The following is a 17,701-nucleotide window of genomic DNA, read 5'->3' on the forward strand; positions in this document are numbered from 1 at the left end:
CACAAACAGTGAATGGTGAATGCTTGGACGCTGAACAAAACACAAAACAGTCAATCTAGATGTAGATGACGATGATAATAACTTCGTTTGTTAATCCAATTTTATTCGCTTTTGAGTAGCAACAACTTACGACAACAAAAGACCTTGCTCGCATCAAGAAAATATACTGCCATTATATATATGTTTGCTATTATCAACTTTAACAAAATACTATAATGGCGTCTGCCTAGTTTGCTTCAGGGGTGATGATGAAGGAAGAAAGTAACTGCTAAAACTCTATGACTGCTAGATAGCCAACTGTAGTAATAAGTCTAGTCTAGGCTAGCATATATGCAGTCACTAGAGGCATTTTTTTTACCTGAACTGGCTGCACTGGTGCAAGCAGTGCAGCATATGTTCATTTTTTTTTACTAATTGATATCCTCAGTAGCACTCTGCACTGTTCTGCACGACACTGCCCTAATCTGCACCAGTTCAGGTAAAAAAAATGCCCCTATTGTTATAGGTGCGCAAGAAAAGACGTGGGTGGTTCGTTGTGCGTGGTTTTGATGGTCTGTTTTCGATTTGTTGGTGTTACGTGAATTACTACGTGCTCCTCCTGCCGTAATATTACGTGTTAGTGCTCTTGTGCCACCTGAAACATCGTGAGTGCTGGCAAAGCGTCTGTGTCGTCGCCGTACTGCGCTGCTGTAGCAAACGCACATCGAGGTCGCCATTTGACAAAATACCTGACAAGTTGTGCGTGCCTACGTGAATCAAGAGTCTCTACTGCAAGTTCCAGTCTGTCGACGCGACGTGTGAAAAATGCTGCGTGTTCTGCCGTAAGTGATTATTTATCGTGGTGCATGTTAAAATTTTATTACGCGTTGCCGCAGTGCTGTTTTGTTAAACGTGTTCAGTATATTCCTTGGTGGTCGGCTCGCCGCGCTTCTTTTATTGTAAATTACCGGCTGCGTCGGCGCGGTCATAATGAGCTTCCAGGAGCGGCGGTCAGTATGCTGTGTGAGTGATCGACCCCCTTGCCATTGCCGGCAACGAAAATATTATGCTGACGGCCCAGCGGCCGCCGCTTGGCTTGAGTGGATTTGACGCTAAATCTTGTTGCATGAAAAAAAAAGAAAAAAGAAAACTGCGTTAATGGTTGTAAAACAAAACGCCCACTCCCCGATTTTTTTTTTTAGGAGGCAGTTGACCCACAGTATATTTTTTTACAGGACGTAGGCAGCTTAGCATTGTTCTAACGGGTAGTTTTCGTTTACGGGTAAAGAAATGCAAGGAGGCTGCATTATATTTGTAGTTATAATACGTAAGAGTTGCATATACGTTGAATTTTCAACATTTAAGCATTGCTAGCAACTTTATAAGTAGTACCACATGCACAAGGTCTTTAGGCAGTGAACATTTGACCAGATAATTGTTTAGACGTCGCAGCTTGAAAACATGCTGTTCCATCCTGCATTGCTGGTGCAGTCACAGGGCAGCTTTCACTGTTTTAATGCAAGAAATTTTTTCACCTTCCTAAGCTCATCCAGCATCGTCATGATCAGACAGAAATTCTTGTGTGGTGTGACATTATTTGTAGCTGGCTTGCATAAATTGTGTTGACCGTAACATGTTGAGCATGGGTTAAACGTGTTGATTCTTACAAATATGCATGTGATGGGGATACAATCACGGTGCGAAAAAGATTAAACAGGGCGTGGGCTTGCCACCGTGCTCCTTCGCCATCCTGTTTTTTCGTTTCGTCAGCATTTCAACTTGCCTACCCCTTGGAGGTATTGGCACGCTGAGACGTTCACCATGTGCCTCAGAGAGAATTTTAATGGCGCCATGAAGACAAAATACAAGTTTGTGTTATTCGAAAGATTTCGTGTGGTATGGTGCTCCCAGCACTTGTCCAAATGCAAACGATGCTTTATTCACTGAGAAATTCATTAATTGAAGCTAAAATTTTGGTTTTCCCGCTAAATCGTGCATTTTCAGGGTCTGCAATGACATCACAGGAACCGATCGCTCTGCAGCCGATTGGGAAACCTTCTTTACCGTTAGTTAACCTAGATGGTGCCACCATACCGTGGCAAGCCGCTTTCTGCTTTTGTTTTGTTTTTACCGTATTTAAACGTGGCTTGTTTTTGTTCAGCGAGAAAATAATCGTTTCGTGAAACATAGTGCTCGCTCCACAAATATGGTCACGTAAGACACCGTTGCTTGTGTCAATCGGCCATTGTTGTCCGAGACAACCCCAAAGCCCCGCAGTCCTGTGCAGCTAAACCAAGCATAGTGCGCGCAGTACCAACAGCAGTACGCATCGGTACTTCTATGCTTACGTGTGCTTTCCTAACCTTTACTGTTGGTCCCACCATTCTTACTACTGTAAAAAGAATGTGCCCTAAATTTAAGCGCAAATAGTTCGTTCGGCAAGCTTATAGCCTCTGCCTAATTCGCGTTTGCTGTTGCCACCCTCCGCTAACTGCAGAGCTGGCTGGTATGACATAGGTTCTGTTGCGGGAAATGAGCTAGTGGGTCGCATGGCCATTTCCTTTGTTCCTAATTTGTAGCTTATTTGAGTGGAGTTTATGTTAAAAATGGTGTCAGCATGATTCTAGCAACGGAATCCTTTGAATGAACCAAACTTGTGTTTTCTCTTCATGGCTCCTTTAAAAGCCGTAACCACGTTTCGCACCCTCTGGACCAGAGAATATGCTTGCACAGTGGAAATCTGGGGCCACAGATTTCTACCACCTAGGGATATTTAATAGGCTTAGTTTAACATTAATTCAGTGTAAGGATGCTTCTGTTCCTTTAAAGTATGGCTGAAAGCCTTGTAAGGATTGTCATGTATGTACAGTGCTCACGGATTGAAACGCGACACTGCAAGCGCGTGGCCTGCGCTACATGCAGCGCCGCCAGTGGACGCCCGTGGAAGCTAGGTGTTGCATTGTGGTATACCACGAGGATGAGAGTGTTTTGACCATAAGCTTGCTGCTTCCGGTTGCCAATAAGCGTGGCAGTGGCTCCCCGCAGCGACAGCGGTGCGCTGCATGTATTGGCGGCCACGCGCTCGCAGTGTTGCGTTTCAATCAGTGAGCACTGTACTTATTTTTTGCTTGAAAGAACTGAAGGTGCCTTTTTTGCACCTACAAAAAAGAAATTCTGTCATGTCCTGTCAGAGCGAGTATTTCACGGCATTATACCGCATATTTACGGCTTGTTTACTACTTGAACTTCCATTTTTTACAGGGCCAGGTGTTTGACATGGAGGATGTACGTTGTGAGCTACCAGAAGAATTGGCTGCCTCCTGTTTCTATCTATCCTGCACGACCTGTAAGTGGAGTTCATTACGGCTGTGAAATGCATGAAAATCTCGATTTTGAAGGCTGAGAGAACATGAAAACATAGAAAACCATTGTGGCATTCTTGTGGTACCTTAGTGATATTAAGACATAAGAACATTGCAGAGATGGGGCAAAAAATAAGGAACCGATGAGGGTGAGAAACTTCCTGGTACCTTTCTTATTTTTTTTGTCGCATCAGGGCTGCGTCCTTGCTCCATGAATTAATTAATAACGACTTTGTCACCCTTGTTCACTGTGGTAGTTGCGTGGTGGCCACAGACAGTGTGTGGGGATTTTTCTTCTACCGCCTATTACAGATGAACTAGATCTTTAGACTTCTACTCAAAAGTCATATTATGGATTACATTACATGAGTGAAACAATTCCATGCACCCAGAAATAGAATTTAGGTGAATTCACTTCAATGCCCTAGATGCAACTTGTGCCTAGCAGTGAAAAGGGTGTATTGCGTGCCTTTTTGCCACTGTGTTTCATGTAGTGTAATGAGTCTCACTGGCCATCGTAGCCCCCCCCCCTCCCCCCCCCCCCGAACAGCTATTTACTCTAGCAAATATAATGATGGTCAGAATTGTAGAAGGGTACCTGCCGCGATGGCTCAGTGGCTAAGGCATTGCGCTGCTGAGCACGAGGTCGCGGGTTCGATTCCCGGCCGCGGCGGCTGCTTTTCTGATGGAGGCGAAAAGCAAAAACGCCCGTGTGTACGAGATTGCGGCGCACGATAAAGATCCCGAGGTGGTCAAAATTAATCCGGAGCCCTCCACTACGGCGCACCTCATCGCCTGCGTTGCGTCGGCGCGTTAAACCCTACAATCAATCAATTGTAGAAGGGTACTCAGCAATTGAAGAAAGAGCTGTGGGGGGTTCTGGTTTGTGTATCAGACTTTGTTTGGAATATTGTTATGTAGCCACGGATAATGCAGGGTTTTTGTAAAAATATAGATTATCGGAGCAAACTTGTGCTCCGCAGTAAACATAAAAAAACACAAACCTCGAAGGAGTCAGCAAAGGGACGTGCATGGATGAGCCTTGGCGAATTGAATGCTGCAGGGTTTCTTTTGCACTCATTCATTTAGATCGAGAACATTTTCAATAAAAAACAGGAAAAGCTAGGATAGGGATCGCAAAGCAACACCCTTTCCATATCAAACAGGACTGCTGGTGCAGCATACAAAGGAAAAAGGGGAAAAAGACGGTTCCCTTAAAAAAAAAGGATAAGATTGCAGGGTGTGGCCAGGTGCTTGTAACAAAACATTTTGTAAACAAATCAAATGGCGTGGTTGGGGCAATATTATGATGTTTATAGTAGGAAAAACCTGCATTATTTCCGAACAGTAGGAATGCTCTGTGTGCAAACATATGCAAAAATGCTTGTGTGTTTTTAGCATTTGAGTGCACGTTACAGAGTAGTCAGCTCAAGTTACTGCGGTAGCTTTCCTCATTGCTGGTAAGCATAAACCCTGAAATTAAATTTGCTGTATTCGACCGCTTTAACCCTTTCACTGTCACTGATGTCCTGGTTTGTCTTCGAATTTCTCCTCCACGGTGTCACTGACATACCGGTGCGTTTTCTGTTGTGCGTTGAAAAATTCGTGCCATGGTGCTAAGTTGGCGCACCTGCACTGTTTGTGCTATCTGTCAAATCTTTCTAGTAGCTTGTATTTTCACAAAGTACAGAGCGACCACGCCCAGCTTTCGCTGCTTGGGGGTCACTCCGTGCACTGTACATCTGTTGGGATGAGTGACCACGTGGCACGCGTGCAATGATGGGTGCAAGTGTGCTATCCACCACGTTTTTCTAGGGTTGTTTTTTATTTCTGTTCCTGTGTCTGCTACCCATCGACACAAGGAAATATAAAAAGTGAGGAGCCAACCTAGAGGTTGGTCAGTTCATGGTGATGTACATTTTGCTTTTTGTAAGCAAGCACAGACAAACAAACTAGACAATGCAAGTGCTGTCTCATAAACGAAATGCACAATAAAACTGCTGCCTTTATAGGTTCCAAAGAACGCGTAGACACAAGCAACTACTCATGATGACGGCTGATCAATGCCTGTCTTAGCATGTTCATGCAATTTTATGTTGCCTTCCCTGCCCCCCCCCCCCCATATTGCTTTGTTCCCACAGTGGTGCTGCAATAATCTCATCTCAGATGTTCTTGCGAGGCTGTATAAATGCCCGTCATGAGGAGGCCATGAATCTAAACAGTACTTTGTTCTGGGTTGTGTTGCCTATGTAACAGTATGTCATATTTGATGTTCGTAAGCTCATTAGTTAATTTATGTGGTCTAAATTTTGTGGCTAATTTTGCAACCTAGAAGTTGTACCTTCTCTTTCAGGATACTTGGTTCAGTTTTGTATGGGAACACTCCTTTATATTTATAAGCATAACCAGCAAATGTTTGAGACGTGTTTGTTTAAACCCCTTCATATGCGATCAATGCGTTTGTCATTTCAGGTTCAAGCTATCCCGTCCTGTGAGGCGTAAAGATGAGGCGACACCTGGTGTGGCAGGCGGCAGCAGCACGTATGGATCCAACCTGAATAAAATAGTCAGGTTTGCAAGAGTCGTGTGATTCATGTGATTTTCGTCAGCTTGCTCTTACAGAAACAGCTGCAGCATGAAACAGTGACTGTGGAGCTGGCTGACATTTTCTACATGCAGCTGGCTGTTGGGCGCTGTTATTTGACAGCATGCAAAGGGCACTCAAAAGGTGCGAGCTTGTGGGATACGTAGAGGACGGAAACATAAAGGATTCTTGGAGGACGCAGAAAGTCGGTGGCGAAATTTCAATACAGGGGACACACAATGGACGAATGCGGTCTGTTGCCTTCAAGACATATAGGGGACACACAAAGGCCGTATGGTGTCTGTGTTGCCTTTGGGAGATAGACTGGACGCATGGAGGACGGAAACACACGGGACACTTGGAGTACGCAGAAAGTCGGTGGCGAAATTCCAACACAGAGGAAACACACAGGACGCTTGCAGTCTGTTTCCTTCGGGACGCAGACTGTCTTTTGACTGGACATAGAAATTTTCATAAGGGACGTTTTCCGAACGCCTTGGCCCGTTTGAACAAGAGGAGGTTACTCGACGTGGGGTACCGACGAAGGATACCCCACGCCTCGTTCTGGGCCTCTCGCGCCCGCCTACAGTTCTCATTCCACCACGGCCTCCGCTGGTTGCGCGGGGCACCAGAGGCGTGGGGAATGGACCTTTCGGCGGCGTCGAGGATGTGCGCCGTGAGCAGTTGGGTAGCTTCTTCAACGTGTAGGTGTCCTATGGATGTGTGGTGTAGTTTGGATGTCTCTGTAAATGTATTCCAGTTAGCTCTTGCTTCATTAAACCTTTTATGGGAAGATGGACTGCTCGGGCCTGTACCTATATGCGTTAATGAAGTGGGGAAATGGTCACTACCATATGGGTCTGTGCCCACGCCCCATTCAAGACATGGAAAGAGAATTGCAGAACCAATAGCCAAGTCAAGATGTGAGTATGTGTTGTGACCTGTGTTATGGTATGTAGGCTGTTTCTTGTTGAAAATGCATGCTCCAGAGGATGTTAAAAACTTCTCTATCAGGCGACCTCGGGCATCCGTGCGAGAAGAGCCCCAAAGAGAGTTATGAGCATTAAGGTCGCCTGTAAGGATGTACGGTTCGGGCAGCTGGTCAACCAGCGCCTCGAAGTCAGAGCTCGAAAGTGAGACATCAGGAGGAATGTATATGGAGCATACCGTTATCAACCTATTAAATATTATTGTTCGAATTGCTACAGCCTCAAGGACAGTGTTCAAGGTGACAGGGTGGCATGCTAAGGATTTGCGGACAATTATGGCCACACCGCCAGAAGAGTGTGTGCAGCCATCCCTGTCTTTCCTGTATACCAGGTAACTATTCAAGAAATTTGTGTGTTTGGAATTAAAATGTGTTTCCTGGACACACATTAAACTTGGCTGATTGGCATGCAGAATCTCATGCACGTCGTCAAGATTATTCAGAAGGCCTCTGCAGTTCCATTGAACAATGTTTTCTCTTCCCATTATGATGTGTTAGAGCTACTGGAGTGTGATTATTTATTTAGGGTCTTTCGGGGCTTGCACTCTTGGAAGGGGTTTTCTGACCTTCTCTACTGACCTGGACGTCACAGCCCGTTCCTTCCGCTGCGATGAAAGCCGGAAGGGCTCGACGTCCATGTCGTCATCTGATGGCAAGGGGTGCCCAGCGGACTGGGCCCCCTTGACGTGGTACCCTTTCGGGTGTTCTTTGCCTGCGCTGCCAGTGCCGAAGGCGTGGGGAGCACCACAGGTGGCACAGGCAGTGAGGCGGGGGAGGGGGTCGCTGCGACTGCCTCCGTCTCCATCTCCGTGCCCTTGCGTGTGCTTTGGGCCTGTGGAGAGGAAGCAGTGGATGCAGTGGCATCCCCAACAGACGTTGTTGCCACCACAGCCGCTGCTGGGTGAGCGAGCGGTGCGGAGGTGGGTTGGGCTGCCATAGGCAACCCAGGGGGGGGGGGGGGGCGGGGGCGGGACCAAGTCCGACTCGCGGTACTGGGTCCCCGCCGAAACCAAACGCCGCTCCGCCCCCCGGCGAGCTGCGTCGGCGTACCTGCCCAGAGGGAAGGAGGCGAACCTCTTTCGCGCCTCTGGGAAGGCGATGTTTTCGGTTATCTTAAGGTTAATGATTTTTTTTTCAAGATGAAACTTTTCACAAGCGCGAGAGTATGCTGCGTGTGGACTCTGGCAATTCGGACAGGTGAAGTTGGTTGCAGTGCAGTTGTCAGAGAGATGATCGTGCTGGGCGCATTTGGCACATGTTGTTCTGCCTCGACAGGAGTTGGTACCATGCCCGAACCTCTGGCACTTGAAACAGCGCCTCGGGTTCGGGATGTACGGCCGGACAGAACAACGGATGAAACCTGCGTTGACATGCTCGGGCAGTGTACAGCGGTCAAAAGTCAGGATTAGATGTTTGGTGGCTATTTCTTTGTTCTCTCTCCTGATGACGATGCGCCTTACTGCTGTCACGCCTTGTTCTTTTAGGCCTTCGAGCAGATCAGTCTCTGTCTCGGTTAGGAGATCTGCCTCAGAGATCACACCTTGACAACTGTTGAGGCTGCGGTGGGGTGTGACCCTGATCTCCAGATCTGCCATGCGGGTTTGTTTCAGGAGGATTGTGGATTGCTGCTTGGTTTTAACTTCAACTAGCACTTCACTAGTTCTGAGTTTTTTGGCGTCATATGTTTTGCCGATGATACCTTCAAGGTATTTAGAAACAAGAAATACCGATTGAGAGGAAACCGGCTTCGATTTGTCCACAGATTCCATGATCAAAAAACGAGGGTAGTTATCTGGCTTTGGGAGCGAGATAGAAGGCAAAGAAGGAAAAGATACTTCGGTGCGGCCCCTTTTAGGGGGCCGATCACATCTGGGGGGGGGGGGGGGGGTTGATTTATCCATATGGCATAGAAAAAAGCAGGGAGACGGGGGTACTTTCTTCCTTGACCTTACCCTGGTAGTCAAAGAGGTCCCGGAGCTCCCTGCCTGGTGAACATGTAGGGAGCCCATCCGCCGGAGCTTGACCTGGGCTCCGACGGCCACCGTTCGTGGTTTCTAACCCTCCACCTATAAACACATCGCCACGGTTGGATCCAGCTTATGTTTGGGGGCTCGGGGTCCGCGGTATCGCCAGTACCGTCACCAAGATTACTCAAGGTGCCCCGTGCGGGGTTGTATATATTATCAAGGCAATTCACATACACTCGTACAGTAGCGGTTTACACAAATGAGACGCTCAATGCATGAAGTACGATCAATAGGAGATACTGCGTGCAATTTTTGTTCCTCCTAATGAAACGTTCGTCGTTCATATTTTAGATTATATTTTTTTTCATTGCTTCTAAATTTGTCACATTTTATTGTCCTAAGTAGCACATTTCAACGACATTCATTTTATAATTTTTCTATTTGTACCTTAGTATCTAGACAAACGGACATTGTCGCAAAAAAATCTAAAGTTTGTTCAAAAATGCCATGATAGTGGGACACGATTTCGATGTTTTTTAGGTAAAAGCGGACCTTCCGTGTTCTCTGCACGTTGCTCGAATTGTGCATAACAGTATAAAAGACAGTGGCGGAAATAGTGTGTTAAACGTTGTCTACTACGAAGACACGCTGGTTAGCTGGACTAGCACCCCGCTATGTTTTCGTCGTGCTGACCAATGAAGGTGTCTCCTTCGGTTGACCAGGCTCGGACACTCAGAAAACGTCTTTTCAAGCGTCTTTTTCTTTCCTTCTTGACAAACAGCGGGTAAGAGTGAAGTGGACAAGGATCCTGCCTCGAGGTCATAAAACCGCTATCTGTCAGCCCGACAGAACCTTGAAGGCAAAGCTGCAGGATCAGCTGGGGAGCGATAACAACATGAGACGCGATGCAGAGTGTTGTAAAGTCCCTGGCTGCGGTGGGGGCAACCAGTGCAGACGACATGACCTCAGAAATCTGTACGATTTAGTTAACTGCTGCAGATAGCCTGATATCAAAAGGGGTATGAAACGCTCATTCACGAGTTGCGCGGAAGACATCTACACCAGTTTAGCTGTCAGCTGCACAACGTCAAGTGCTGGAAAAAGTCATACGAAACGAAGATCCCGATAATGCGAGAGTTGCGGCCAGTTGGCCCATGTTTGGAAGCAGCTCTGCGATTAAGATTACACACATGGACGGGGACAGGGAAAAACACACGGGAGGACGCGTAGACTAGAAATGTTTTATTACACATACGGTAAGGTAAAAACACATAGCAAAGAATGCGCCACCTGCTTAAGGGCGAGTAAGAAGGAGGACTTGTTTGTCCTGTTAACGACAAATGACAGATATAGTTATCGTAGATGTTTAAGAATGTAAATGTCCTCTCTTGCGCCTAAAGCTTCCGGACGGCGTTCTAATGTACGTCGAGGATCCTGCTTCTATGATAGGGAAGGCCCAAAATGTCTCTATCGTGTTCTCCCTTTCTCTGTGTTTGTTATAAGAAGACGTCTTTTCAAAGAAGCATTCTCTCCGTGGCGGAAAGCCAAGATTAAATTGCTCGTCGAAACCACTAGCTGCGTAGGACTGGAAATAAGAGTACTATCCCAGGCGGCACAGAAAGTGTGCCCCAAGACCGGCCCGTCTATGGCCGCTTTCTGGCATGTCCGGCCAGCATCCAGGTTCTGGCAGCCACTGATCATGCGTTGAACGGCCAACATTCGGCAACCAGCACTTCGGTATTTTTCCGTCTGCCCGTGTACGGACGCACAACGGCAGCTAACCGGCTGCCAGATATTAAGTTCTCTTACGGATGCCGATGTTGAGAAAGAGAACGGCCGAAGTACGGCCTTAGGGCATCCGTTTTTTCTTCGGGAAGCGGTAACAGGCCGAAGCACGGCTAGCGACCGGCCACAGAATATGCGTATTCTTGCGGCAGTTGGTGTTTGAAAGGAGACCGGCCGGAGCGCGGCTGCCGTGCATTCGTTGTTTCAACGGTGAACCGCGCGTCCGGCGGTAGAATATTTGTTTTCTTCGGGCAGCCAGTGTTATGAAGGATACCGGCCGACGTACGGCCCCAGAATATACGTTTTTCATTCGGATAGCTGTCCTCGGCCGAATTACGGCAAGCGAATGGCCACCGAATATTTGGCAACCGGTGTTCAAGAGGAGACCGGCCTACGTAAGGTATCTGGTTATACGTCATTTTTTCGGCAAACGGCATACAGCCGAACAACGGCACGCGCCTGGGCGCCGAGACTTCATGCACAGACGTGTTTGGAAGGAGACCGACCGGTTTTTTCCTGGGGGCAGAAAAGCCGTTAGGGAGCCGAACGACGGGGACGCGTTTTTCATGCGCTCCGTGTTTCTACGTTTTAAATGAACGAACATCGTTTTTCAAACAGTAATGAGTGCTCTCGGTGAACGGGCAAGGTGCAAGGACTCACTGGACATTAGCAGGGAACCTTTTAGGCCATTGAAATGTCATTTATGGCCACAAGAAGACTGTGCCACACCGACGGGTGAGCTAAGCCTCGCCAGTCATCGCCGCTACGACGCCTCTGCCGCCGGCTTCGTCGACGCATCAGCTCGAGGCTATTCGCCCCCTCAAGAAATGGAGAGGTTTGGAGACATCGACCCGGCAGAGATGTCCGATCCGAGATGGAGATGGTTCACCAGAATAACTGGCCTTCAAGGGCGTCGAGTAAGCGGCCACCACGCAGGAGCTAAAACGCCACCATGCTAAGGACTCCCCACCAAAGAAAGGCAAGTTCGAGCAAAAGCGCAAGTTATTCTGCGTACAATTAAACTGCGACAAGCAATGTTGCACTATGTTGTTGGTGATAAACGTAGAAGAGACTCGCTCGCGCATTGGTAGGATGAACTTCATGCCCTGCACTATGTTACTTCATGGGATTTTACGACTGCCTATTTAGAAAAAAAACTATTTTAAATTTGCGATAACAACAGAGCCTTGCCACTGACAAAGCCTAGCTGTTAATTTAGTTCCGATGTTTCAAGGTGAGCTTAGCTACTCTTGGGATATGACTCATTTGGTTAAACATAATCGCCAGCATCTTAGCAAACACGGATTTTGTCAGGATTTTCTTGCTCAACGCAGATTGTTGAGTTCACGCACGATTTGGCTCTTGCAATAGATAAGCTTAAAGTGGTTGACTGTATATTCTTGGACTGCAAAAAAGCAAATGATGGTGTTCCATATCCCCTTCTGCGTAGTACATTTCATCCTACGAACTGAATGAATCGATTTTTGCATTGGCCCTATCGCTTTGTTCAAAAGTACTGTGTAGTTTACCGGACTATGGCGAATGAACGTGACTCCGTATACCTGCAGCTTTATTCGAATTTAATAACATCCTGGTGTGCTGATTCAGAAAAGTTTTTGGATGTTAAACAGTGTGTTAACGTGGCACCAAAGAGCTGGTTGATACGCTCGAAAACATACAGAATATGTCAGTGCGATTCGGATTAGGTAATTGGCACGCTCAGCTTAGCATGAGAGAAAGTAAAAGTAAACTGAAATGGCAGGACGTGAAAGATCACAGACGAAACCACAGGTTGAACTTTTTTCGTAATATCTATCATTCGAAAACTGGAGTAGAAGGGGAGAAGTATGTCCAAGCGCCATTCTGCATATCGCAAAGTGGGACCGCTAGCTTAAAGCAAATTATTAACTTTCCTTTAAAGGTGACGCCTTGCGCGATTCATTTTATTTTACATCAATACTGCAGTGTAATTATCTTCCACGTATGATTGCATAACTGTTTGTATTGACGATTTTCAGCGCGCTTTGTAGAATTATTTTGTTATTTTGTCTCATATTTAATGCTTTAGTGTTATGTATCTCCCTTCTGTAATGCATGCAAAGGCAAGCAGTCATCAAATAAATAAATAAATAAATAAATAAATAAATAAATAAATAAATAAATAAATAAATAAATGAACTTCCAGGGGCGCAAGTTTGCCTCCGACGGGTTGAGAACCCTACGGATTCTACATTGATCTATAAAATATTTATTGCCCTATTCTTTGCAGTATGCAAGGTTTCCTGTATGCATGCTACCATTGCTATGTTATTGGTTTGAAACAAATTATGTAAGTCTAATTTTACGCCTTTCCTTGCGTGAACACAGAGGGATACAACTGCAGCCACCTGAAGCAGGGCGTCATTCGCAACGCGTCTAGAATTTTTTGAACATAGTATGACATTAGAATTAAATTAAGTTCTTTTGGACTATTAAGTGGTGTGGACCTATACTCATGAAAACAACATTAAAATAGATTGAAAATGAAAGTACCTGTTTGCTCCTTCTTAGGATCAGCCCTGCGCAAGATCATCAGAAAAGTTGATCGAGTAGAAAATGTCTTTGCAAGAAAAATGGGCAAAAACTGGACATACTTTTTTGTGAAGGAGTTATATTAAATGCTCCTGAGTGTTTTGTTGAGAACCAAAACGTTTCGTAAAGGCATTCACGCCAGTTTTATATACAGAAAAATTGGTCAAGCAACTGTTATAAAAATAGTTTATGTAGTCATACCATGAAAGTGTTCCGGAATACTGCCCTAAAAGAAATTGGCTAAAAGCGGCGCAATTTATCTCTCTGAAATTCAACCCACTAAAGTATGCGCCCTCCGCCGCCACCCCCCCCCCCCCTCCTCTTTCCCCGTTTATTACAGGTAAGCCTCCCTACAGAGGATATGAGGACCTGGACAATACATCTATTCAAGCTCTACAAAGAACTGAACATTTTCTGTGTTCGGCAGTAAAAGAGGCACAGCAATTAAAGGAACGACAATTTGTGAGCACTGTTTAATAAATGAATTTTGCTGTCAACTGAGGCTGGTAATTAAGCAAGGCTGCGCTGAAAGCTTGACGGCTGGTGGTTGCGCGCGAGCTCACTTTGATGTGCCTGCATTGGACCCAAAATGCTGGGTTTGTGCTGCTTCTGCACTGCGCGAATGAGTCATCTGATTGCGCGACATGCAGTGACCGGCCTCAGTACAGTTAACGTACTGTGGCTGAACTCCAATGCCCGTTGCACGGCCGTATTTCCGGTAGCTTTAGTCAGGCTGGAGTCCGACGACCGCATCTCGGCTGTAATCCGGCGGCCGTACTTCGGCCGTACACGGGTGGCTTTGGAATGGCCGTAGCCCTAATGCTGGAATCTGGCCGTATGACCGTAAGCCGGTCGACTGGCCGACGGACACTGGCCGTTGCACAGCCATGGGAGTACGGCCGTATACGGCCAAAAGGCCCACATTTGGACATGGGCCGAAAATGGCTGCCGGAAAACGGCCGGACAGAAAATCACCGGCCAAAGTACACCGGCCTGTTTTAGGCCGAACAGTCCTGTGCTGCCTGGGATATTCGGGAACAAGTTAAGAACGACAATAGCTCATGAACGGTATCACTCCGCCTAAGCGACAGACCCGGTTGTGAACTGGCGCGCAAGTTTTGAAAGGAGGTTGCTTTGAATGCGTGACATTATCTGCTTTTTCTCACGTAGTTTGTCGCCGCTTCAGTAGTTTATAAGTATATTCAGTTCACAAAATTACGGAAACGGCTCGTGCCATGTTCAAAATACTCCCAGACACGCACTACTTGCGCCGCGCGGAGTAACATTCGGCTGCTGTGTTGAGGCACAGCGCCCCCTTCCGTTGCCGTTCTTAAGCTGTACCCGAGTATACAGATCGTGGGGCGACCATTCTTAGAGAGGGTTGCCGCCTGCCCGGTTTTTGAAGAGCCCGGCCAGTTTTTAGATAGCCGGTCGGTTGCCGGTCCGTACCTAAAACCGGCCGGCGTTGGCCGTTTTTTAAATGCAGAGCATTTCTTAGCCTCGCCTGTTCTGCGTCGGACGGGGTCAACAGTTTCGCGTCCGCAGCAGGTGCGCCTCTCCTTCCCTCCTCTCTCTCAACAGCAGCTGGCGCGCGCATGCGTCGTAGTCAGCCCGTTCGCTCCGTCGCGGTCTCGGCCTAACAGGTGCGTGGTAGCAGCGCGGTGGGTCGTGGAAGGGCGCGCGCTGCTTGCGCATGCGCGCTCTCCCCCCCCGTACTGCTCTCCATCTACTGCGCGCGCTGCAAATATACGCCTCGAGCTTTGCGATCGCTGCGCCGCCTGCCGCCGCTTCTCCGCGGAGTTAACGGGATTAGCGCTACGTTGCCCATAGGGGCTCATGCTGTGTTTTGGTTCTCTTTCTCTTATTTTTGCCCTTCCAAGTGCTAAAAAACTTGTTAATCTGACGTCTGTAAGTAAACAGTACGCTTAGGTCACTTCAAAAGCCGCTGCGTCTTGGTAGGGTGCTCAAACACCAACAATAGCTATCCGGGAACGCGGCTCTGCGTCCTTCTCGGCCGCTGTTACGGGCGTCGCCGACAGCAACAGCATACCACCGCTGTCGCCTCCGAATGCGTCCGGCACAAGTGAATTTTATTGTCGCCTCGTTTAAACCTGATACTGGCACAATGAGAGGTGTGTTTTGTTTTGTAGCGCAGACAACGAATGCGGCCTGATTACGAATATATGCGTCGCAGAAAAAAAAAAAAAAAAAAAAAAAATATATATATATATATATATATATATATATATATATATATATATATATATATATATATATATATATATATATATATATATATATATATCGGGGATGCGATTACCCAATACCTGATAACTTGTGCCTTTTATAAGATTGTAAGCCACACGAAAATGCCAAGTATATTCCAAGGCTCTGCGTCGTGAAATATGTGCACTCACGCCTTCTAGCAAGAACCAAGAAAAGTGAATTAACCACTGAAAAATTAATGGTCTGCAAGCCCGGAAACACAAAATAGCTCGTGCAGAAATGAAAAAAAAAACTCAGTGCAGCTTCTGAAATGCTAAAGACGTTCGTATAACTAAACCCGGGTAGGACTTACGAGACCAACTAGTGTGCGAAATCCACTGCTATTTCGCGAGACATGGGGAGGGGGACGCTTACGTATTATTGTGTACGATTGCGGAGCGAAATCAAGGAACGAACGTTTTAGTAATCACACACACAAGCTACTCGTTCACGTCAATCTAGTTTTTAACACAAGCTACTCGTTCACGTCAATCTAGTTTTTAGACTTCAACTAACAGCTGATCCCTCGGCGAACGCATTTTTTTGAGGTATACGAGTTCAAAACTGATAAAATGGGTCTTTATAAGAGTGAGATATCTGATAAGGCCTGATTTCCGTTTGTGCTAGATTCTACAGGCTCCCTGCGTCATATGACTATGCTTCGAAGAAACGTTTAGTCGCGAATGGGCATTACTGTAGAAGCCCTTCTTCGGCCTGCTCGCGGAGGATATATGTAACATATATGAATGATTGTGGGCGCTGAGCTCACGACAAGACGCCCCAGCATTTTTTTTTGTCGTGCGCTTATCCAGGGTATAATTTTGGATTATCCATCGTACTTAATTTTTAGAATGTTCGGGAAATTTATGTCCAGGGTAGTGATCAATATCTGAGGTATGATATTGGCAAGCATAACTGGTGTGCTGTCAGGTATGAGCGCACCACTAGGTTATATAAGCGCACAAAACTGATTTACATCGTAATGTATAACCATGGCATGACCATTTGGGGAAATTATGCTTACGGAGACACTGCTAGTAAATTTCAGGGCAGTGGAATCACAATCATCTCCTTATGCATATCCCTGTTTCGCGACGCCGACCTGTGACGCACACCTGGCGCTTGTACAGAACGAATGTACCAGTAAGATCGCGTCACACACATTTACACTCTCGTAAACACACCACAGTTGCGAACAGAGTGACTGCTCCACATAAATATGTATTTCCAGCGCCTACAAACGGTAAATCTCCGTCGTGAACGGGCCCTGAAAGCAACGGTGACAGTGGGGAGCGGGCCGGCGACTCCCGCGGCTGCTTTCGAAACGGGCCGCTAGGGGGATTTCAGTGGCGCCCCTACAGGCCGCGCTCGAGGCATATAGCTGCTATCGGTCGCTCGTGTTTCAGTCACTGCGTTGCTCCTTCCTTCCTTTGTTGACGCTCGTGCCCACGTTTACTCGTGTCTGCTACTCCAGCATCACGGAAGAAGCGATGGAAACAACACTGCCTTCAATCAGTACTGAGGCCCCAATGTTCTGCATTTACTCGTGTTCCCCTCGCGGGAAGGCGCGGGAATTGTTTTTTGGTCATCGTGCCTGGGTTATTTTTTAGGGGGTATTATAAGCGTCAATTCAGCAACTAAGACGATAAATATGCCTCGACAAACTGCGGAAATACACGCGAGCAGAGAGAATACGCGGGCGAGCGCGCTCCCTGAGATGGCGGGGGATCAAAGGGAAGAACAACACAACCAAATGCCGCCACCGCGGTTCAGATGCAAAGAACTTGTGATTTACGAAGTCTGTACGGCTACTTTTCAGTACAGCGCAATCAGAACAATAACAAAAAATTCAGTCACGTCCAGTACAAACGTTATATCGGTTTCTCTAAGAAAACGCTACAAGAAATGCATTGCATGTATACAAACAATGTTTTTTTTTCAACGCAAATTGAGCATTGAGCATTCTACATACCACGCCCCCCCTCCACCCTCTTCCCCCAAAGGGCCGTTTTTTTTTTCAGTTACAGTTTATTTCTTTTCATCGCATAGATGAGGGTAGGCCCGGGAAAAAAGCGACTTGGGATCACTTGAGGAGACCCGAGCCCCCTTTTAAATGGCAGACGCGGAGATCTTGAACACGAACTTTGGTACATCGCATACAGTTCGGGGGAAGTGGCGAACCTATCCTTCTATGGACATT

General features: G+C 46.9%; 1 protein-coding gene across 1 annotated transcript in view; it reads right to left on the bottom strand.

Moving 5' to 3' along the window:
* The window catches only part of LOC144169514 (solute carrier organic anion transporter family member 74D-like), a 62,698-nt gene that overhangs the window by 40,669 nt on the left and 4,328 nt on the right, over positions 1-17,701 (bottom strand). The window lies entirely within an intron of this gene.

This window comes from Haemaphysalis longicornis, unplaced genomic scaffold (assembly GCF_048455015.1).
Source record: "Haemaphysalis longicornis isolate Haplotype H1 unplaced genomic scaffold, Haemaphysalis longicornis Haplotype H1 scaffold_2, whole genome shotgun sequence".
Classification (NCBI taxonomy): domain Eukaryota; kingdom Metazoa; phylum Arthropoda; class Arachnida; order Ixodida; family Ixodidae; genus Haemaphysalis; species Haemaphysalis longicornis.